Here is a 23,543-nt window from a genome sequence, read left to right on the forward strand (position 1 = left end):
CATCCATGTAGTTGCTTAAGCTCTTGCATTTTTAAATTTCATTTGATTGCTGTATTGTATTCTATCATGCAGATATAACCTATTTCCTCTTGTACTGGTGAACAAGTTTAGGGTCTGTTTGCTATGTAAATTTTATATGCATATGTATGAGTTATCTATTGCTGCATAATAAATTATCCACTTTGCCATATTCTATTGGTTGGAGGCAAGTAACTAGACCATCCTGCACTCAGAGGGGCGGATGACACAGGCATGCACATAACAAGAGACGGGTCTTTTTAGAGGCTGCCCAGCACAACATACTATACCCATTTTTAAAAAAATAAATGGAATCTCACTTTACAAATGTCTCTGCAAGATTTAAAGCCTGAATAATAGGAGTTTTGCAATAGAAACTTTGCTTAGCACTGAAAGCAAGTAATCTCTAATCCTCTTAACTACCCCACAAGTATTATTATCCTCCTTGTACAATTTAAGGAAGTATGGCTCAGCAGGGTTAAGTAATTTGCCTTTGGGAATTCTGGTATGCAAGAGAGAACATATTGCATGCTTCAGATCCGATGTTGTCAGCATGCTGTTTAAATATAATAATAATAAGCATTGATTATTATAGAAAGTAAATATTGATGTTCCTCATCTTAATTTTGATGGTCACCCCCTATTGCCACCAAACACAAGATACCATTGGATGACTTTCCTCTAGACTTCATTCTAGATGTATTCACAAGGGTAAAATGTACTTCATGTTTCCATATGTAATTCTACAACCTTTTGATTCTTTGAAATATCAAAATATCGAATTGGAACCTATAATTCAGTAATCTGTAGGTACTCCTAGCCAAGGATAGTACAATTACATGATTTACTGCAAAGAGTATACTAGTTCTGTGTAGCATTGGGCCAGTCTAGGTGCAAACTATACTGGCAATGCATCCTATTAGACACCTAGACAAAAAAGTACATTTTATCTCATTGTGTTTTAAAAGTTAGAATAGAGAGAAATCTCCTTTTTTTTCGATTTGTCATTGTTTTTGTTTTGTTTTAAGTGGTAGATTCTCTTCTTATATAGTTAATTCTTTAAAAGATGACAAAGTATCTGGAATAGACAGCCATATCTGGCATTACCCATCTTATTTCATTGCTGATTGAAGGCCACAAAAGATTGTAGGTGGATTCAAAATACATAAATATATATTTTGGAGAACAGTTTTTCAGCTCTCAGCATCTCTTCCTTGAACAATTTTAATAACCCCCTAGCTGTACTTTTTCATTTTCACTCTTATTCCTCCAGTTTTAAATTTACTCATTAGTGAATATTTATTAACCTTCTAGGTGCTTGCTTCCAGAAATCTGTTTAAAATGCAATCTGATCATGTCATTTCTCTGCTTGGTTCCTTATCATCTTCAGGACACAGACGCAAGACTAGAATAGAGGGCTTCAGGCCTAGCTGCTCTCCCTATCTGCTACTGTAAACACATCATCGGGGCATAGCAAACAACTTTTCCATCCACTACTCCATCCCATTTTACTCTGCCATGTTTTCCTTTGTCTTCTGCTTTTCTTACCTTGACATACACCAATTTTTTATTGCATTTTAAAGCTCAGACAAATTTTTGCTTTCTATTTTTCCCCATAGTATTTTGTATATAACTCTATTAACACTTTTTAAGCTGTTCAGTTTTTGCCTATTTTTATAACACAAATAATCATGAACATCTTCCCACCACAAAAGATTAAAATAGCATATATGAACCAGGGTAATCACCCAGGTCAGGTGATTTACTGGGGCACCCATTAATGAAGTTCTGTGGGTCTCCACATAAATCACCTGGGTTCTAACACAGTCTTTCTTGCATCTATTGTGTAGCAATAGTGTAATTTCCCTTTGGCCAATGGAACCTTTCACCTCAACCTTCTCCTGAGCTTATCGGTTCATTAGCACAAGAAGACCAAACTGGCAAGTGGATATTCTCAGATTGTAATTTGGGGGGACCATGAATATGTTTTGTGATGAAAATATGCCTCTCTTAGGATCTAGGAACTCTAAATTAGCCAAGATCATGATTTTAGGGACAAGAAGCAAAAATTATGTAAGTGACTTATTAGGTGAGTGGAATTCTCCTATATCCACCCTAAATTCCTGGATTCATATGTATTATAGGGAAATGCCATCATATATTGGTCACTGGTTTAGAGTATCTCACATCTGTTAAACAGTATCCCAACTTTATATGGTGTTGTCTCCCAGCTGGTAGCACGACTCTTCCTTTAATAGCCATTTCCCCACTGTAGCAACTCAGTTGCCTTTGAGCGATGGAACACAGGATAGACCAGCGAACACCCTAGGTATTAAGCCCATTGCCTACTTTCACGTAAAATGAGGTTCGCCACCATTGAAAACTGGTGTGTGAATAAGTCATTCTGTCAGTCTAAGATGGGGCTGATGGAAAAACTGAGGACAAGAAGACAAATGTGAGTTCGGAATATGTATCTATTTCTATAAGGACAGATTGCTTTTCTCCCCAAGATGGAAAAGGCCCAGCGTAGTCAACCTGTCACTAGGTGGCTGGCTGATCCCCTCTGCCCATCAGTTCTGGGAATTATGCCATTATTAGTGCTTGGATTTGACCTCTGCTATAGGCAATTTGTATCCTCAGTAGGTATAGCAGTCAGATCAGCTATGGTGAGGGGGATTTCATGTTGTTGAGCCTACATGGAACCTCTGTGACTGCCAAAGTGGCCACTTTGTTCATGAGTCCAGTAAGCAAAACCTGGGATAGCTGAGAAAAGAGGCTCACTGACAGCCCCAGAGTAAGTCCTATTGACCACCTAGATGTTGACAGCCTGAGTCGCACTGAATGCAACCTGTAAACATTTTCATGTTATACGAGTATATTCTCATTCTATTCCTATTTTGAGAGGAACCTCCAGGTACTTCTTCCCTAGACTTCCCAGACATTTGTTTTCCAATTTTATTCAGTGACTATGGAAACTCAAATCAGATTTATCCCCATTGATCTAGAATTGATCTGATTATATAAATCAAGCAATATCTTAGTAAGTTTCCCATCTATTTCATCCCTATGGGCTCTGTGAAAAATTAGTCACGGTCATACATCCCTGAAAGTCAAAACACTTTGATGGTAACCCTGCCCCTATGGAGTTGTTGCAGTAACTGCACCCACCTAGTTAGGAATGATAAGTGCAGCCATGTGGCATCTGCCGCTCCAGGATCATATTTTTCTCACTAAAATAGAAAGCCCAAATTCGTAATGATGAAATGGGATCCCAAATTCCCCTGTATCTTCAGACTAAATTAGAGACTAAAGTAGACAATCAAACATAATAGAGGGTAATAAGGATGCAGATATTCCCTTCAATAAAGCATTTAAAAAATGATTTAGTGAGAAGAGTTTCCTCTGAGCTCCCCTGAGGTGTAGAGTCTATTCCAAAATTCCCATATCCCTCAACCTTCAAGGTCCTTTCTCTGCTGTATGCCAGAGAAGTTATGGAATCTCAATCCTGTTGAATTTAGTACACCGCTGAACTCAAGCTTCAATATACCAAGTAAGAAAATTTTAGATCGACTCCTAAGTTGTGAATCCCTGTATTTTGACCTCCTTTGTCTAAAACCCTTAGAACCTCTTTTCCACCAACATCCTCCAGATTCCTCCTAGAGCAGAATATAATCATCCCTCTGGTTCATGCAGGGATTTCAGTCACCTTATATGCCAAGGGACAATGGAGGGTGGTACATTTGGACTCAGGTGAATCAGTATCTCCTTGAAGAACTTGGCCCAGGAAATGGTCATTAAAATGTCTTCATGCAATGGAGGCTAGCTTCCTCCTGTGATAGAAAGGAGCTGCTTTTGCTAGGAAAGGAAGATTTGCAGTTCAAGATTCTCAGTTTCATCTGTGTCTGTTGAAATGTTCCCATCCTAAATATCAGAGTCCCCAGTTATTCCTAAATTCGTAACCTTAACTTTAGCATAGATACTTGGCAAAGGTAGTGGAGATAGAGAGATAGAGAGATAGGTAGGTAGGTAGGTAGGTAGGTAGATAGATATGTAGATAGATAGATAGATCGATAGATTAATCTACGGAAATCTCTCTTTCTCTCTGCCTCTCTCTCTCTCTCCATATATTGAAAGAGAGAGAGAGAGAAGTTCTGAAGTTCAGTTAATAATAATGTATAATATATTATTGTCAACATAATCATTTCATAGGGAAAGAAGTAGAATGGTGTTTTGGATTAGAATAAATAATAAAAATAAAACTAGGAGGGAAAGCCTTTGTGAAAAATGACAGATGGGGGTCAGAAATGGTTTGTGTTAATAGGGTAGTGGTCTTTTCGTAAGTTAATGATTTTTTAAAATTATTTAGGCTTTTAAGATATCCTATTTCCCTTTAGTCCTTTTTTCAGCTTGCGGGATCTTAGTTCCCCAAGCAGGGATTGAACCCGTGCCCCTGCAGTGGAAGCTCGGAGTCCTAACCACTGGACCGCCGGGGAATTCCCTCATAAGTTAATGATTAATTGTATATATTCTGTGTCCCTTTTCTATTTTTTATTCCCAAGAGAGGTCTTTTAGGTGGTTATGAATATGGATTTGTATTTTGTATCCACATTACAAACAAGTCTCCACATCTGTCATGTGTCAAACTCTTATGGTAATTTCTACAATTCATATATGTTTGAAATCAATTCTGTCACCATTTTACTTTTTGACTTTGAGATTTTGCATCTTGAAATACTTTTCTATCATCAAGTTACACGTACGTGTATATTATCCTATAAAATATTTTAATACTACTGTACATATTCTTATGCTGTTACTTTTCTTGGTACCAGACCCTTAATCTCTCTCTTTCCCTCTTTTTCTCTTTCTCCTCCTTTCTCTATCCCTATCACTCTATCTTTTTTACTTGTGAAGGAGTACTCTAACTTTGTGTCAACAATACTTATTGACTTCCCCATATTTTCAACAAAAACTTGAAATTCCACTTACATAGTAAGTTAAATTCCTACAGATAAATTGGTCTAATTCTGAACTCTGTTCTATTGATCTGTTCTTTCACGGATGCTAGAGTGGTTTAATTACTGTACCATTGTAGTAAGTTTAAAATCTGAAAGGACTACCCTGTCTCTCATAATTTTATCATAATAAAGGTTGTTTTTCACATTATCCCCTAGAGAAAATTGTCCAGGTTGTTAGAGTGTCTAACATTTGACTTGCCTTTTATTCAGCTCATTGCTTGTGTCCTTCACTGAAGCGATCTAGTTTTTATAACAGATCCTTCATATTTATATAGTTAAGTCGTTTCTGATTTGGTCAAGTTTTTAGTTTTACTGTGAATGACTCATTCTTCCAGTTGCATTTTCCAGTATAGCTGTTGTCCTGGAAAGCTTTTGATTTGTTTAGGTTGGTGTTTTTGTTTTTCACCTACCTACCTCCTTGAATTTTTGTTTTCTCTATGTAGAAAATGATATTAATTGAAATGTGATAGTGTGTTTTTTCTGCTCCAGTATTCATATACTATTTATTTAATCTTGTCATCCATTTATTATACACTCCATTGCCATGTTTAAAAAATTATATTTGATAATTCTTTCCTATCTCCCTCCTCATCTGATTTTGGTCAGAATATATAAAATATTTAAAATTTTTATTTCATTAGATTTCTGGTGGAAAATCTTTATGGTATTAAGATATACAATTTGCTTCTATTTTCAGCTAATATAATAAATTTTGGCTACAAATATTGAATGTATTACTGCTTCTGGCATCTGATTGAGGTCATCACATCGCATCCTTTAATCTTTTTGAATCTCTTAAAATATTAGAATAGCTTAATACTTGCTGAAATTAAGCTACCTCTACCTGAAATAAAGCCTGCTTAGTGTAGTAATCTTTGAATACACTTACAGATTTGTTGATTAGAGGTCTATTTAGATTTTTAATTCTGTTTATATCAGAGTCTTGTTTATACATTTGAGTTTTTGTACTACCAGTATAATAATTTAGCATCAGGTTATGATAGACATAAAGAACAAATTAGAAGAGGTTTTCATCATATTCTATGACTTGTGACACTTTAAAGTTGAAGAATTATATGTTCAGGCATGCATTTGCAAAACAGTGCATAATGTGTTATACTCTATGGCAGGCATCAGGTTGAGCTTTGACGTGGACTAATTTACTTATTTTAAAAGAAAATACTTGATGTTATTATTATCTCCAGTATTAGAGATAAGGATAATGGGGACTAGAGAGGCTATGTTATTTTATTTTTTTGTGGTACGCGGGCCTCTCACTGTTGTGGCCTCTCCCGTTGCGGAGCACAGGCTCCGGTCGCGCAGGCTCAGCGGCCATGGCTCACGGGCCCAGCCGCTCCGCGGCATGTGGAATCTTCCGGGACCCGGGCACGAACCCATGTTCCCTGCATCGGCAGGCGGACTGTCAACCACTGCGCCACCAGGGAAGCCCGAGGCTATGTTATTTTTACATAATGTCCTTGGTGGCGCATGGATTAGAAATTTACATTACCACCTCAAGCAATTTTGATTCCCATTTATAACTATCCCAAAATGTAATCTTTAAAATACCTGAAATGTTTATTTGTAATGTCTAATATAAGAGCCACAGTTTAAAAAAGAATTAATCATCGCCTATATCTCCACCACCTTGTATAAGAGGTGGAATAGTAATACCAACTCTTTAAAGTCTCTGTGTGTTCTTCTTTGATGTCCTTCCATCTCGTCTCCAGAGATAATTACTCTTCTGAATTTTGAGTTAATCAACCGTATACTTTCCTTCACGGTTTACCTCTATTTATTTGTTCTTAAATATTTATCTACTTGTTTTGTGTATTTTGGCTTTTATTATCAGTAGCATCAGGAAATGTATTTCTTGGAGTATTTCCCCTTCCGTTTTCAATGTTGCTCAGTAATTGGATTATTGACTGTACCATGTTTATATATTCATTTTTCTACTGCTAATAATTTGTTTTGTTAAGAATTTTCGCCCATCACAAACAATACTCTTTTCAATATTCTTGTACATGTTCTCACAGGACAAAGATGCAAACCTTGTCTACAAGGTATACACTTGTCAAAACCCACAGAACCTACCACACAGGAGTGAACCCTAATGTAAACTATGGGTGTATCGATATTTACTAACTGTAACAAATATATCACATCAATACCAGACGTTAATAGTAGGTGAAACTAAGGGGAAAATAAGGAGCATATGAGAACTCTCTGTAGTTTCTCCACAATTTTTCTGTGAACCCAAAAGTGCTCTGAAAATAAAGTATAAATTTAAATTTTAAAATATGTATACTAATAAATATGTGAAGATAGCTAGGTAGGAAGGTATATAGATAGACACCATAGACAAATTCAACAGACAGACGTTAGATTGGTAAAAGTACTTGAAACAAGATGAAATTGATATCTATAACATAGAAAATATTTTAACAAATTGGCGTTAAAATGATATAAATAATAAAATGAAGAGAGGACAAGAATATCCAATTTTGAAAAAATCCCAGTGGCCAGCATTTACAGAAGTGTTCAATCTCAGTAGTAGAAAAGGAAATGAAAATTAAAACTATAATGAGATATCACTTAAACCCATCTGTTTAACAAAAAATTAAGAGTGATAGCATTTACTATTGAAAGTGACTGAGAACGTGTGTTGTCTTATACACTATTGGGGAAAGCCAATTGGTAGAGACATGTGGGTAAGCTATCTGGCGATATCTATTAAAATTAGGAATGTGCCTGCCTTTAAACCTAGGAATCTCATCCATGAAAATCTCTCTCTCAAAAATGAAAGTGTACATTATAATGATATATATGGTATATGTTTATTACATGTAGAGGGATAAAAAACTACATCTAGTGTGGTTTTCTGTTTCTGGGGAAAAGGCAGAATAAATTGTGGTATGCTTCTAAACTAGCTGTTGAGCTAGAGAAGTATTAATAACATGATCCTAACTAAACCATGTGGAAGTCTCTACACGTTATTGGCATATGATGATGTAGGTATGGAAAAACTTATGTATGAGCATATGCCATGTTGTTACCATTAGGTGTAGGAAGAAGGGCCCTTATGGGTGGAGGGGGAAGGTTTGCCACTCCTACCAAAAAAATTAAAAAGATCTTATATTCGTAAGTAAGTGTATCCACTATTACAGTATCATACAGAATAGTTTCACTCACCTAAAAACTCCCTGTGTCCTACCTATTCGTTTTTCCCCCCATCCCCACCTCAAGTCCTGGTAACCACTAACTGCTTCATTGTCTCATAGTTTTACCTTTTCCAGAATGTCATATAGTTGGAATCGTACGGTGTGTAGAATTTTCAGACTGGCTTTTTTACCCTTTGGTTCATTTACTCACTCAAACCTATTCACTCACCTAGCAACATTACGTTTCTTCCATGTCTTTTCATGGCTTGGTTCCTCATTTCTTATTATTGCCAAATAACACTCCATTGTATTGATGTATCACAGTTTATTGATTCACCTAGAGAAGACATCTTGATTGCTTCCAATGTTTGGAATAAACTAAATAAATGAATAAAGCTTCTCTAGAAATTCATATGCAGGTTTTTGAACCAAGGGGTAAAATACTCCTGGAGAGAGAAGTTTGGGAACATCTACATCGTAACTGGTCTCCTTGCCTCCACTTTATCCTGCCTCAGTGTAGCTAGTATGAACCTTCAAAATTGTGAATAAGGTCATGTCGTTCCCGTGATCAAAACCATTTCACCATACTTATAATATAATGTAATATGACTGCTATAACCTTCAAGTCTCTACCTGATCCAAATCCCAACCCATTCTTCTCCCCCACTGCCTACCACTGAGGCAAAGACAGCATCTGCAGCATATACGACCAAGTACAATACAATTCTAAACATTTAAAGGATTCCTACAAATCAATAACAAAAAGACCAGCAATCCAATAGAAAATATCACTAGGAGATTTTAATCAACTCCTTAAAAAAACCAAAAAGATTATTCAGATGTTCAAAAAACATAGAAAAAAATGCTGAATTTTTTTTAAAGGAGGAATTTAAATAAAAATGAGAAGATATTACACATCTGACAGGCTAAAATTACAAACATTGACAACACCAAGAATTTGTGAGGAAATGGAACATCAGAACCCTTATGTACTACTAGCAGGATTAAATAATATGTACAACTGCTTTATTAAATGTTTTGACAATATCTGTTAAATTTGGACACAACCATACCTTATGAGTCAGTGTTTCCACATCATCATATATCCCTAAGAAATTTTATGTGTGTGTGTGCATCAAAATATCTGTGAAAGAATACTGATAGCAGCAAAGTAGCATAGGATGGATAAATACACTGTAGTGTACTCATTCTACGGAGTACTATACAACGAGAAGGAATGGGCTGGTCAGATACAATAACACGGACGAACACCTTCAATATAATGTCAAGCAAATGAATCTACAAACAAAAGAACATACATGGTCTATTTCCATTGTTTGGAGTTCAAGAACAGGCAGAACTCATTTATGACATAGTAGTGGGAGATAGGCAGGAGGAACTAGGTAGGAATTGGAAGAGACATGAAGAAGGCTTCTGGGATACCAATCATGTTCTGTTTCTTCATTTAGGTAATGGTTTACTGGTGTGTTTATTTTTTGATAATTTATCAAGCTTTATGATTTTATGCACTTTTCTATAGATAGATAGATAGATAGATAGGTAGAAAAACGTTTGTATGGTCTCAAGGTAGCTTTTCTCTTGCTCTCTGTAAACCCCCTGCCTGACCAGCATCCGCTTCACCTACACCCTCCTCACCTGACTAACCTTCTTACACACTTGCCCCTGCCCCAGCTGGTGATTGTTCTTATCAAAGGGGAGGTGAGGGGCATGCTCCTCTGCTGATTTCCCTGGTAACCAGTGAGACAACCTGATGTAATCTCCCCTATAACTGGTAACCTCCCCCTGCCCCTGAGAGGTTGTCGCCCTGTCCTGCCGTCTGCCACATACGGTGAGGTGTCGCTCCAGGACCTTGCTTCAGACATGTAAGATTCCCCTGTCCATTAAACCACTGATAATCTCTGTTGCTGACTCCAGGCTCTTTCTTCAGCCTTGAAGCTGGACAGGTACAGGGCTTATAGGCCTGCAGGGTACAGCCCAACAACGTCAAAAAAACAAAAGAGGACTTCCCTGGTGGCACAGTGGTTGAGAGTCCACCTGCCGATGCAGGGAACACGGGTTCGTGCTCCGGTCTGGGAAGATCCCACATGCCGCGGAGCGGCTGGGTCCGTGAGCCATGGCCGCTGAGCCTGCGCGTCCGGAGCCTGTGCTCCGCAACGGGAGAGGCCACAGGAGTGAAAGGCCCACATACCACAAAAAAATATATATATATATAATAATAATATTAATAAATTAGAAGAAAATCAATGTAATCCAACAATATGCCATACAGTATTCTAGAGAGAATAATTTCAAATATATGACCCCTAAATAACTTGAATATATACGTCTCTTTCCTTTTCAATACTTGATAATTTCTATGTGGTAATTTTGTATTCTTTTTATAATTTTTGAATACACTACTAACCTCAGACATATTTTTTGCATGATTGCTTCTTTTGAAGACGAGAAGGGGAATCACTAAATTCACTTTAGAAGGTGAATACTCACCTTCTGAAGCTTTAGTGAAATCTGTTGGAGGGATATCATCCTAAAATTATTTATTGGAACCAGATATTTGTATTTCTAAGCCTATGGTCTTAGCTACTTATTTAATTTCTGTAGTTTCTTGTCTTTATTATTTCTGAATATAATTTTTTTTTTACCGAATTGTTGAAAGGATTAAGAAAGGAAGCATTCTGAAGTACCTGACATGTAGAATGTAAATACCTTTCCATGCTCACCCATCATCTCTTTCCTTGACAGGAAAGAAAGTTGCTAGCTCTTAAAAACCACACGGCCAGGGCTTTGGGCTACATATATATTTTTTTGCTGTATGCGGGCCTCTCACTGTTGTGGCCTCTCCCGTTACGGAGCACAGGCTCTGGACGCGCAGGCTCAGCGGCCATGGCTCACGGTCCCAGCCGCTCCACGGCATGTGGGATCTTCCCGGACCGGGGCACGAACCCGCGTTCCCTGCATTGAAGGGCAGACTCTCAACCACTGCGCCACCAGGGAAGCCCTGGGCTATATTTTAATTTTAATCAAAATTCAGTAATCTATAGCTTGATTGGTTTCACACAACCATATACATTGGCACAAGAGGCCTGAGATCAGACTGGAAAGAAAGTGGGCTTAGAGAGCATTTATTATCACAAGGAACTCAAGATACAAGTAGACTGAAAATAACCATTCTCTGCAATCATCAAAAACCAACACACCAAATCAATATGCCACTTCAGGTCTCCTGTAAAAAGAAAATTGTTAAATGGAGTTCGGGAATTTCAAATTTATGACAACATCAATGATAACAATTGGTTACTAAATCTTAAACAATAAATGGTTAGCTGGTTATTTATTTCAAAGAGACACATTTTGGATTCCACAATGTATTTGAAGCCACTGGGAAATCTCTCTTGTATCGAGTTTGTTTGGCAGAAGGCCTTTATTTCTACTTTCTCTTAGGCTTTGGGGATCAGGTCTTATTTCAAAATCCAAGTTGGCAACTCAGTAAAAGGCAAGATGTCAGCACTTTCCAATAGACTCAAAGAAAACTGAAGCAAGGTGCGCAGGGTGGGGGGGCGGAGCGGGGCGGAGGCCGGGGAGGAACTCTCTCAAGGTTTCACTTTTCAGTTTGCCTTAGATAATCCTTGAAAAGTTCAGATGCTTACTGGAGACTTATTTGAGGGACCTTCAGGGACTCCAAGATTCCTCTGGAAGCTATTTTCTGCAAGATGGTTAATATTTTTTCTTTCTCAACACAAATAATGCCAAAACATTTTTTTTTCTTCTCAAGCAAGTTCTGTTGCACTTTTCTTTACAGATAGATTCTGGAGGGGTCAGAAAACATTCTGACAGAGTGAAACTGGAGACAGTGTGTGCATTTTTAAATAATTTAATTAATATGTTTTCTAAAACAAGCTATGGGTTATAAAGAATATGTTTATAATTGCATTCTAATTACTGCATTCTTATTTGTAACTTTGGAGCCTTTTGCTAGAGATATATCACCAGGCAGGCATGAAAAATGGAAGCAAACAACATTCTATATTATTTTATATGAATGTTTTATTCTCAGACTTTTTAATATACTCTCTGTTATTTGTTTTCATATATGAGCGCATTTTGAGGAGGGCATTATGACCCAAGTAAGAGACAGACACAAAAGATCACAGATTTTGATTCTCAATATATGGTTCATGTTAATTTCTCCTGGAATGAAAAATCATCAAAATGTTTTGATTTATCTTATTCCTATCACCTGCGCAGGCTAGAAGAAACTTATTCAGATCTAGAAATATAGGATATCATCATTACATCAATATCCTTATGTCCATTATATCATGTGAATATCCCTGCACAATCTAAGATTAACATAGAATTACCATCTAGTCTATACCTAGTAGCTTTTGTTATATAACAAAACGCCACAAACCTGGTGGTTTAAAACAACTGTTTTATTTAGCTCACAAGTCTGTGGGTTCGGTGGTTTAGCCTTCTGGTCCAAGCCACTTGGCTGATCTCTGCTGGCCTGTCACGTGTGTTTGTGGTCAGCTGGGGAGTGGGCTCATGACAGGGTGATCTGGGTTGGCCTTACTCATATGTTGGTGGTTGAGAAGCCTCTAACCAGGGTGACTTGGTTCTCCTCCCAATGGTCTTCTGTCTTGTAACAGATTAGCAGAAGCTCGTTTTACATGGTGCTCTCAGAGAGCATCAAGAGAAAAGGTCCAACATGAACAAGTACTTTTCAAGTATCTGAAAGCCACATGGTCAAGTCCAGGGTCCATGTGTGAGATTACAGAAGGGGTGATGACAGGGAGGTGTGAATGAATTAGGGGGCATTACTGCAGTATCAACCACTTAGTTCCCTTGCTTCATTTCATAGATACTAAATTAAGATGCCAAATTCTACACTACTTGGAAGACATAGTTACATGATACTTTTGCCTGACTATCTCTTTTCACCTCTGTCCTGGTTTGCTGCTCAGTCCTGTACAGTTTTAAAAATTTTGTACTTCTTTTATAGCAATGCTTATGTTTGTCTTCCTTACAAGGTTCTTAGTTCTTTGAGGGAAAGGATCTTAATTTAGCACATAATAAGCATAGCATCAAGTAAATGAATAAATAGATGAGCTAATAAGGAATTAGTTGGTAATCACTTTTCTCAAAGGGATTTCTGTGTGGTTAAAGGACAAACAGGTTGCCACTTAATTTGTAGAGTTCCTGTGTAGTAAAGAATTAACCTTACCCCCCCCCCCCACCTCAAATTTCTGGCCTTTGCCCTCAGCTCCTGTGAAGTAATCTTTAGACCTGTGGAATGTCCTGCCTGATAAAAATGTTATTTACCTGGGGGCCTTGGACCACACTGGGCAGTCAACAGTTTATGGTGGGGGGTCTGCTATCTGCTCTACTTCTGGAATAGTGAGAGACTCAGCCACGTGGAGAGTTAACCATGTTTACATGATCAAGCGCCAATAAAGATTCTGAATATCAAGACTCGAGGGAGCTTCCCTGGTCAGCAGTACCCCAAGTATGCTGCTCTACATCTTTGCTGGGAGGAATCAGTGCTGTCCATAACCTCATGGAGAAGGGATAACTGGAGGATCCATATTTGGAATGTCCCTGGACTCTGCCCTAGGCACTTTTCCTCTTGGCTGATTTTTTTTTCCCCCCTGCACCACATGTCTTATGGGATCTTAGTTTTCTGACCAGGGATGAACCCGTGCCCCCTGCAGTGGGAGCACAGAGTCCCAACCACTGGACCACCAGGGAAATCCCCTCTTGGCTGATTTTAATCTATATCTTTTCAATGAAACAAAACATAACTGTGTATAACAGCTTTTGATTAGTTCTTCAAGTCTTTAGCAAGTCATTCAATCTGAGGGTGGTCTTGGGGACCTCTGAATTCTGCAGTTGGTGATGGTGATTTTTTTGGACTGTACTGTAAATCTTAAGCTGAAGCACTGTTTTCCCAACAAATATAGTGAACATTTCCCAAACTGTTTTCAAAACAATTAGTCTCCTGTAATCTGCTAATAGATGTACTTTGAAAAAAAGGGTCTATGTCCAAATTTGGCCTTAAAGCCATAGCAGCAAGACAAAGTCCCTGCTGTCATGGGAATTACACTGTAGTGAGCTCCTGTGAAGTAATCTTTACACCTGTGGAATGTCCTACCTGGTAAAAATGTCTTTATTTACCTGGGGACCTTGGACCACACTGGGCAGTCAGCAATTTATGGTGGAATCTGCTCCATGATGTATCTGTTCTACTTCTGGAATAGTGAGAGACTCAGCCACATGGAAAGTTAACCATGTTAAGAATATCAGAGAGGGTTATAATGGCTATAAATTTAATAAAACAGGATAATCTGAAAAGATCAACTGTTACAGGTGCTGATAGGAAAGAATATTTAGAAAGAGTAGCTGGGAAATGTGTGTCTGAGGATGAGATATTTTTCCTGCAATTGGAAGACAGGGACCAGCCATGCCAATATGTATGGCAAGAGATTTCAGGAAGAAATGTTGCTGAAAGGTCAGTGTGGCTGGATTCTAATGACGGGGGCAGAGTTCAGTGGACCAGGTCAGAGATGTGAGGAGGAACCTAGTCATTTGGGAAATTGGTTCTCCTAGTGTGGGTCAGTCATCAGCATCACAGGGGAGCTTATCAGAAATGCAAATTCCCAGTCTGATCTAGACCTACCAAGTGAGAAATTCTGGTGGTGCATCCCAGCAGTCTGTGTTTTAACAAGTTCTCCAAGTAATTCTGATGCATGTTTCAAATTTGATTACCACTGATGTAGGTTCTTGAAGCCCTAGTAAAGATATAATTTTATCTGAAATACAATAAAAAGTGACAGAACCATTGAATGGCTTTAAGCACAGAGACAGTAAAATTTGATTTGTATTTTAAAATCGCACATCAATGGCTGTGTTATAGCAGGGGGCCTGAAGAGAATTGGGGAAATCAATGCTGGTGGTGCTGCCATCATCCAGGTGAGAAGATACAGGGTAAAGTGCTGCTAGAAAATAGTGAAGGGATATGGGATACAGTTTGCAATTAAATATAAAATTGATTAGCCTTTAAATGAAAGACTTATCAGAGCTTCTTTGACCCTCAGTGCAGTGTGAATCTCTAAAAGAATAGTGTAACATGGGATTGATCCCCATTTGCATTTCACCATGGGACCCTTTATCTTCTATGCCGTTACACATTTATAGAAAATCTCCTAGGATGCTTATTTCCATGGAAAAGAAACATGGTTTGGAAAACAGTGCATTAGTGCTAAGAGAGAAAGAAGTCAAATACTTTATAATGAAATAAGTCGTAACTATATAACTTGCTTTAAAAATAAATGTAGTTTTTAAGAATATTCAGCTGCTACCAGGCTAACCAAGTGTTTTTTTAATAAAAGTCCCACTTTGGTGAATAGATAAGAGTTTTGCCTTTTAAAGAACGTCTCCAAGAGAGCTACCCTCTCTGTAAGTCGTAACTACAGTTATTCTCTGCCCAAATGGTCATTTTAAAATATGCAAAAGCACTATAATCAAATTAGAAGGAATTATATTTACTTTACATATATATTTTTATAATTTATTTAGCAAATCCCTCAAAAAAAATAGAAGGAGGTGTTTGGCCCAGGTGCAAATTATAATTTTTAATTTAGTAAAGTCTGGTTTTGAAACCCTTTATTATGTGAATGGTCAATCTATTCTGAGATTTTAAAGGATCATCAAGTCACCTTCTGATGAATGGCATTAGCAAAGCAATACTCCATATGCTCCAAAATTAGCTGGAATTCATCCTTTTTTTTTTAATGACAGGGAATATAATTTAGAAGTGTCAGACCCAGAAAGTTCACGTTCTCATGAAAGTTCCCTGTGAAGAAAAAGATGCGTCCACTCTGGACTCTTTTGGCAGAAGGCGTGAGGCATCACCATTTTTCTGAACTTGTATAAAAGTAGTTTTTAAAAATCTGTGAACAACTTCAATATTGAGGTCTTTTCTGATGCTTACACTTTTATACTGTCAATAGTTTCATCTTTCCTCCATTCAGCAGGGTTTTTTTTTTTTTTCTCTTTGTGAATTTTCTTTTGAAAATGCTGAGCTATTATCAAGGTGCAGTAAACAGAACTCTCCTATGAAGAATGCCTGTTTCAAGCAGACCCCTAGGCCTTCAGAAAGGACAGTGGAACAAAACCCACTCATTATCATTTCTCAGACTGAACCGGGTGAACTGTGACAAAGCACACTTGTGGAGAAGCTATCTGCACCAAGCACTTCTTTTCACGGGTAGGGCATTTGGCCCCAGGGAACGACACAAACAACGAACGTATTTTTTCCTCCTTTGCTTATATTTAGAGAGTAATTTAAAAATAGATTACACAAAGATTGAATATTCTAGAGTGGCTGGCTTTCCTAGCTGAGCTCTTAAAAGCACTCCAGAGTGTTAACAATCATAATTATACCTTCATTCCTGGATACCGGAAATAATAGCACTGTTAATACAATGATATCCTTTTAGTTCAGACTGACACTTGCACAAAAATGTAGGAGGTTAAACTGGGACTTTAAAACGGACACTGATGATTGTTGTGTTGAAACTGACATAGACAATATCGAACATGTATAATAAGATGTTGTTTTAATGCAGAATAATTTGAGAATCAACTGCAAAGAGAGCTGACCACTCATGAATACTTGTTTGACGATGTAGTTAATATCAAAATGAGCTAAAATTTTGGGGAAACCTTCGAAGAGTTCAAACATTAATGGTGCTTTTTGTCACTTGACCATCTGAGACAGGTGTTTCAATTCCTCTTCACAAAATTTCTGTGTATTCAAGACTTACATGTTAAAAGAAAAAAAATCATCAATGTTTAGGTTTCCTTAATTCAAAATTTATACTTGTCTTGGTGTGTAAATAATTTGAAACTTAAAAAAATAAGTTTTCAATGAGCCTGCTGCTTTGACCATATGTTAGACTTAGAAGTGGTTGTGGTGGGTGTCTACTGTTTACCTTCAATCCCTCCCATCCTCTATCCCCCTCCCCACACTCATTCTCACAGATTCTCACACACACACACACACACACACACACACACACACACACACACACACACACACACACACACACACACACGCTTTCTTTGGATTTACTCCTGTCTCTACCACAATAAGTGCACCCAGCTAATTCACTACTGTTGACTGGTCACAGAGGTGGGTACAAGATCAAGGGGGGTCAGAAATCTTCCCTGGGATTTTTTATTTCCCAGATTTGAACTGGAGCTAAAGATGCTATTCTTCTATAGTGATAAAGCCTGGAGTGTGAGATTAATAACTCGATTGTTTTTTCATTTTCATTACCATTTGTAAGAAAGAATTCCAATATATTTAAATGAGTGTGCAGAGAAAAGCAGAGATGAGAGAGAGAAAAGGAATGAGACCTCCCCACACCTCACTTCCTGCCAGCTGCCTGTGGTTATAAAAGATATCACAGTATCTTTTCAATAATTCCCTATATTTGCTTATCCCAGCTAAAGTTGGGCTTCTGTATATTCCAACCCAAAGAGTCCTGGCTAATCCAGTAAGAAAAAAATGCTTATTTCTGAATGGAGGGAAAACAGATTTTGGTTTCTGAAGGATCTTAATTTGAATACGAGGTCAGTAATTTGATTGGCTATGTCTTTTGGGGTAAACTTCTTTTCCCTGTATACCTCAGATTTATCTTTGATTAAAGAAAAACTAGGTATAATAGTACCCAGTTTACTGTAAAGACAAATATATCACAATGCATGAAAATTTGAAATATGGTTCCCTTTCCCTTTCTTATCTAGGTATTTCTAAAACAAGCTATTGCAAAAAATGAAACAAGACATTTATGGTAGAGGAAGAATGGAAGTGATCATTTTTCATCTATTTCTTATTGATTTTAATGATAGGGCAGTTTTCTTATAAGTTGATAAGCACCTATTAGAATGCTCCCAATGATAATGATATTGTTTACTCAAAAATAAATGTCACTGAGTGCAAGTTCCAATAAAAGTTGGAAAATACCATATTCAGATACACAGAAGTCTATGGAATGACTTGCTAAATGAGCCACCAACAAGCAATGGAAGAAAATAACCCAGGAACAAATAAATATCTATAGTATTTGGAAAAGGAAAATTCCAAGTTTAAAGTGAATGAATGGCCATGCGTGGAAACTTTGTTTCACATTCAGCTCCAACTTTCAGACTTGTGTAGTAACCTCCCAGGTTAATATTTTCTGCTAATTGTGATTTGCAGGTTGACCTTGTATATTTCACGGACGCTGACGCTCTCCCTTACCTCCCTTGGCTTTCTCCACAGAACAGAGGTAGAAAGCTGGACACCACCCCTGGAAGATGAATGAGCAGTGGGGCATATTCTTTGTCAGACAAGGCTGTGTGAAGGATGGGGAAGAGAGCTCCATTCACTAGGCACTTAGCTGGAAAGCACGGGAGACCAAAGAATTGATTCTGATGGGGAGTGGAGTGTTAGACCCTTTGTCTGATGACAGAAAAACCTTTCTTTAGCGAGAACATGACACTCATGGGTGGATATCATGGAGAGCAGGGCCCTTGATAAACTGATTCCTACTGTAAATTGTGATATAATGTCAATTACAGGTGTATCAACTTACCTCAGCACTTCACTTTATAGTAAAATCCTTTCTCATACCTGAGTTTAGTTCACCTCTAGCAGCCTGGAGTAATAAGTAGGTCAGGAATTAAAGCCTCAGTTATCTCAGAGGGCTTATATTTTTTGCCCAAAGTCACAGCCAGTGAGTGCTGGGGCAGGGTTGAAAGCCAAGCCTACCAGATACAGCCAGATTTTGTTATCATCTCCCCATGCTGTCCATGCATGTGAGCACTTGTGAGTCAGGCCACCCCAAGAAACCCTGGGATGGAGCATGGTTAATACTCTGTCTTCTTCCATACTGTTTTCTTTCACAATTTTATTTCTTCTTTTTTCCCCCTGTATTCCTGTTTAAGTTATATTCCTTCTCTCCCTTACTCCCCTTACACTTTTGCATTTTTCTCTACTCTAAACGTATATATTCAAAGTATTTTAACAGCTATACTACCACTGCTTTTCACAACAATCCTGTAATGGAAGAAAAAATTTCAGCCGCATTTACCTGTGAGAGAAGCTGATATGCAGAGATGTTCTACAACGACGCAGGGCACAAAGGCAGTATCAGGACCAGGTTCCCAGATGCATGAGGACAAGCAGAACCTTAGTGCCTTTCACTGTTTTAAAGCCTTGATAAGAAAACCAGTTTCACAGCCAGAAAGCAGGTTGTCAATGTATTTAAATTCATCCACCCACCCATCTATCACCATACATATCTATCCAGCAGAGGATGTTACTCTTGACGCTGAAATGACAGAGGTAAAAAGATCCAATGGTCCCTGCCGTTAAAGAACTCACAACATGTTATGTGAGACACACTTTGGCAGATCCTATGGGGGAAATAATGAAGAATGAGGCACTATTCTAAAGAAGTGTGCCCCTAGGGTGGAGATGCGCAGGTGCACTTATTAATGGAGAGGTCATTCGAGTAGAATGACCAAGACTTGATACCAAAGGTCTTGAACTGTGTGTGACTTTGGCAAGTTATTCTCCTTGAGATTTTAGGCAGAGGAAATAAAATATTGGGGAGGAAGAGTTAGGGTTAGGGTCAACAACTACATTTAAGTACTATGAGAGTTCTAGCTCTTCCATTCTTTTCTAATTGATGTTACATAAATTCTCTCTCCTAGCTCCTATCCCTACCCCCTGCGCGCCCAGAATATGGAAACAGACACATTTTATATTAAGTTTACATGCATGAATAATATCTGCAATTAAAGCTATTAAGTCCACTGAATTCAGTATTCCCAGACCATTTTTATATTGCCCTTTCTGCTAATTGGTGCCCAAGGAAATGGATGTGACACAGGATCTGGAAAATACAGCAGAAAACCAAACCAAACTAACTGCAGCAAAAAACATGGATGGTTTAAAAAAGAAATTAGTTACCTTACAGAGTCTTCTTTAGACATACTGTATTTATTGACATGCTAAATGAGGCCAAGATGAGCAAGGGAAATACTGATTAAGAGAATAGAACTGAATTTTAAATTCCAGTTTAAAAATAAAAAGAGCTAATAAGAATTAATGGTGCTGAAGGAATCGATGAGAACGAGTAATCTATTTTTAAATAGTGCAAAACAATATGACTATGTATTAGATTGCTGTAAGTGAGCAAATAAATAGGAAATAAGATTTACATTTTCTAGGAAATTGTAAATCTTGACAGTGAGTTTCAAAGAATCCTTTTTTTGCCAAAATGTCTACATTTTATACTGATATGTCACATTGTTGGCCCTGCCCCACCCCAAACACACAACTCTATCCATTGTCATTTTGATTTGGGTCATGATTAACACCCAGAATATTTCATCTTCGAAATCCGTTAAGAATGTAAACGTTTTAACCAGAGCTTCCTACAAGTATAAGTAGTTCTGCCTAGGCTTTAGGAATAAGTCGACTGGAGCTAGGGATATTTAGCCTGGAGAAGAGAAGAACTAGGGGAATATAGTAAGTATGTTTTAAAAAGTGAAAGATTAGCCTGTGGAAGAAAGATGAGTTTTGTAATTTGGGACATCAGAAAATAGAATCAGCACCAGTAGATAAAGGTTGAAGAGAACAGTGTGGTTCATAAAAAGGAAGAACTGTCTAATAATTAAGCGTGCTTGAAGCTGAATGGCTTGGAGGTGGCCAGTTCCCTGTCCTTGGAGGCGTCTTTGCAAATGCTCAGTATCCACTGAGTTGGAGTGTATGAGAAGAGATTGTGACAGATGGAAGAGTAAAGTAGAGCAGCATTTTGAAAACTGGGGGCTATACCACATTAAAGGATGTGGAATCAAATGAATGGACCTTGCACGGCATTTTAAAAGGACTATGTTAATTGTTTTTACAAAAGTAGTCATTCACGTTTATTGCAGATAATATACAAATATAGGTAAATTTAAAAAATAATCCAGAAACAGTATTATAGAGAAAATCATTTTAATCACTGTACTTTCTTTTAACACTTTTCTGTCTTGTAGATATATGTCTAAGCATATCTATTACCTATCTATATATGTAGGTGTGCATATTAAATGTATATTTAAATATATGTATACATTTCTAAATACACTTAAAAAAATTTTTTTTGTTATTGACTGCACCGTGTGCCTTGCCGGATCTTAGTTCCCCAACCAGGGATTGAACTCGGGGCTGTCAGTGAAAACCTGCAGTCCTTACCACTGGACTGCCAGGGAATTCCCAACATTTGAAATATATCTTTTTCTTCACGTTTGGAGGGCTAAAAAGCCCTATAAGATATTTTAAATTAATGCCGCCCTGGTAAAAATGTGGGAAGTCCTGTGCTTTGCACTCTACATATATTGTTTTGCCTAGTTTTTATATCCACAGTGAGGTAAATATTATGCCCAGTTTACAGATGAGGATGCTAAGGATTAGAAAGATTGGTTTTGTAATCTGGGTAATTTATCAAAGTCAAACCAGTAGTATCTGGCCTGGAATTTGAACTAAATGTGTTCTAAACCACTGGATGTAGTGCCTGGGGTTTGCCAGGAAGGGAAGCGGAGTCTGCAGGCTGGAGCCTGCAGGGTGTGTTTTGTGGCTTCGCGTATATGCGCGGGCGGGGGCGGGGGCGGGGGGGGGGCGCTGCTGATGGTAAATACAGGTCCACATGGAAGGGCAGTAAGAGGATAGGCTGGGATGCGCTGAGGGTCGCGGTGGCCCAGAGAATGGCAGAATCAGGCCCAAAAAGCTCCTCCCATCACCCCTCGTCCAAAAGGAAGCCGAGTCTCGGAGATCTCGCGAGTTCTTAGGAGGCTGGCGGGATTGGCCTGGGAGGAGGAACACCTGGGTGCCTCACGTGCGGAAGTCTGTTTCTCCCAGACGCTTTAGAAGGGAGTCCGGCTCACACCGCCTACCAAGCAAACACCACCTACCAAGCGAACACCTCCTGTGGCTACCTCCCATGCTGCCGTCCGCAGGGCGTCCCGGCGGCAGCGGCGTCTTGCCCAGCCCTCCCCAGCTGTCGAGGATCTGTCTCTGGCCGGTGGGTGTGCAGGGGCAGTACCACCCAAGGCCCGAGTGGGAGAGTGAACTGCCTGAGCTTGGGCTGCAAGTCTGTCGACTTCTGGGAGGCAAAAGGGCCAGGGCAGCCACCGAGGCTGCTGGTGTGGGCCACTGGAGGCCCCATCTGATGTCTGCCAGGTCCAAGGCTGCAGCAACCTGAGCAGGCCATGCCACTGCATGTCCTCCGAGCTGTTGTTCCTCCGCGCTGCGCCCGGAAGCAGTGACGGGCCTAGGAGTTGGCTCCGGAGACCACAGCTTCCTGTTCCTGGAACCTTTACCCTGAAGAAGAGCCTCAGGCAATTGCTCTCTGTTTCTGGAAATGTAAGTTCGTTCGGTTCCTATGGAAAACAGTGTGGAGTTTTCTCCAAAAATTAAAAATAGAGCTGCCATGTGATCCAGCAGTTCCACTTCTGGGTATATGTCCAAAGGAAAATGGTTGGAATTATCAGTTTATTTTTGTTTTTCCTTTTTTTCCTTTTTTTTTTTCCTTTTATTTTAGCCATTCTAATAGATGTGTGGAGGTAGCTTATTCTGGTTTTAATTTGCATTTCTCTAATGACTAATGATGCGGAACACTTTTTCATTTCCCTATTTGTCATTCATATAACTGCTTTGGTATAGTTTTTGTTCATATATTTTACTCATTTTTAAAAATGTGCTTTATTTTCTTATTGAGTTTTCAGAGTTCTTTATATACTAGATGCAGGTCCTTTAATAGTTATATAATTTGCAAGCATTTTCCCAGTATGTGGCCTATTTTTAAGTCTCTTAACAGTGTCTTTTGAAGAGTAGCTGTTCTTAATTTTACTTAAGTTCAGTGTATAAGTTTTTCTTTTGCACACCTCACTTTTGTGTTATATCTAAGAAGTCTTTGTTCAACTCAAGGTTAAAAAGATTTTCTCCTGTGGTTTCTTCTGAAAGTTATATAGTTTCAGGTTTTACGTTTAGGTTTACGATCCATTTGAAAACAATTTTTGTATAAGGTGTGATATATAGATTGCAATTCATTCATTTGGCTTATGAATATTCATTTATGCCAGCACCATTTGTTGAAAAGACTATCATTTTTCCATTGAATTACCTTTGCACTTTTGCAGAAAATGAATTGATCATACATGTGGCTCTATTTGTGGACTATTTATTTATTCCATTGATCTATATATCTAGCATTTTAATGGAATAAAT

General features: G+C 38.3%; 1 protein-coding gene across 14 annotated transcripts in view; it reads left to right on the forward strand.

Moving 5' to 3' along the window:
• ARPP21 (cAMP regulated phosphoprotein 21) overlaps positions 1-23,543 on the forward strand; it is a 1,021,360-nt gene that overhangs the window by 537,814 nt on the left and 460,003 nt on the right. Inside the window, exon 1 of one of the 14 annotated variants that reach the window (XR_013830187.1) lies at positions 22,141-22,679. The exons of the other annotated variants lie outside the window; for them this stretch is intronic. The gene's annotated coding sequence lies outside the window, so the exon portion shown is untranslated. Of the gene's footprint in view, positions 1-22,140; positions 22,680-23,543 lie in introns of those variants that run through there. 14 annotated transcript variants of the gene reach the window in all.

The sequence above is a fragment of the Stenella coeruleoalba genome, assembly GCF_951394435.1.
Source record: "Stenella coeruleoalba genome assembly, chromosome: 10".
Classification (NCBI taxonomy): Eukaryota; Metazoa; Chordata; class Mammalia; order Artiodactyla; family Delphinidae; genus Stenella; species Stenella coeruleoalba.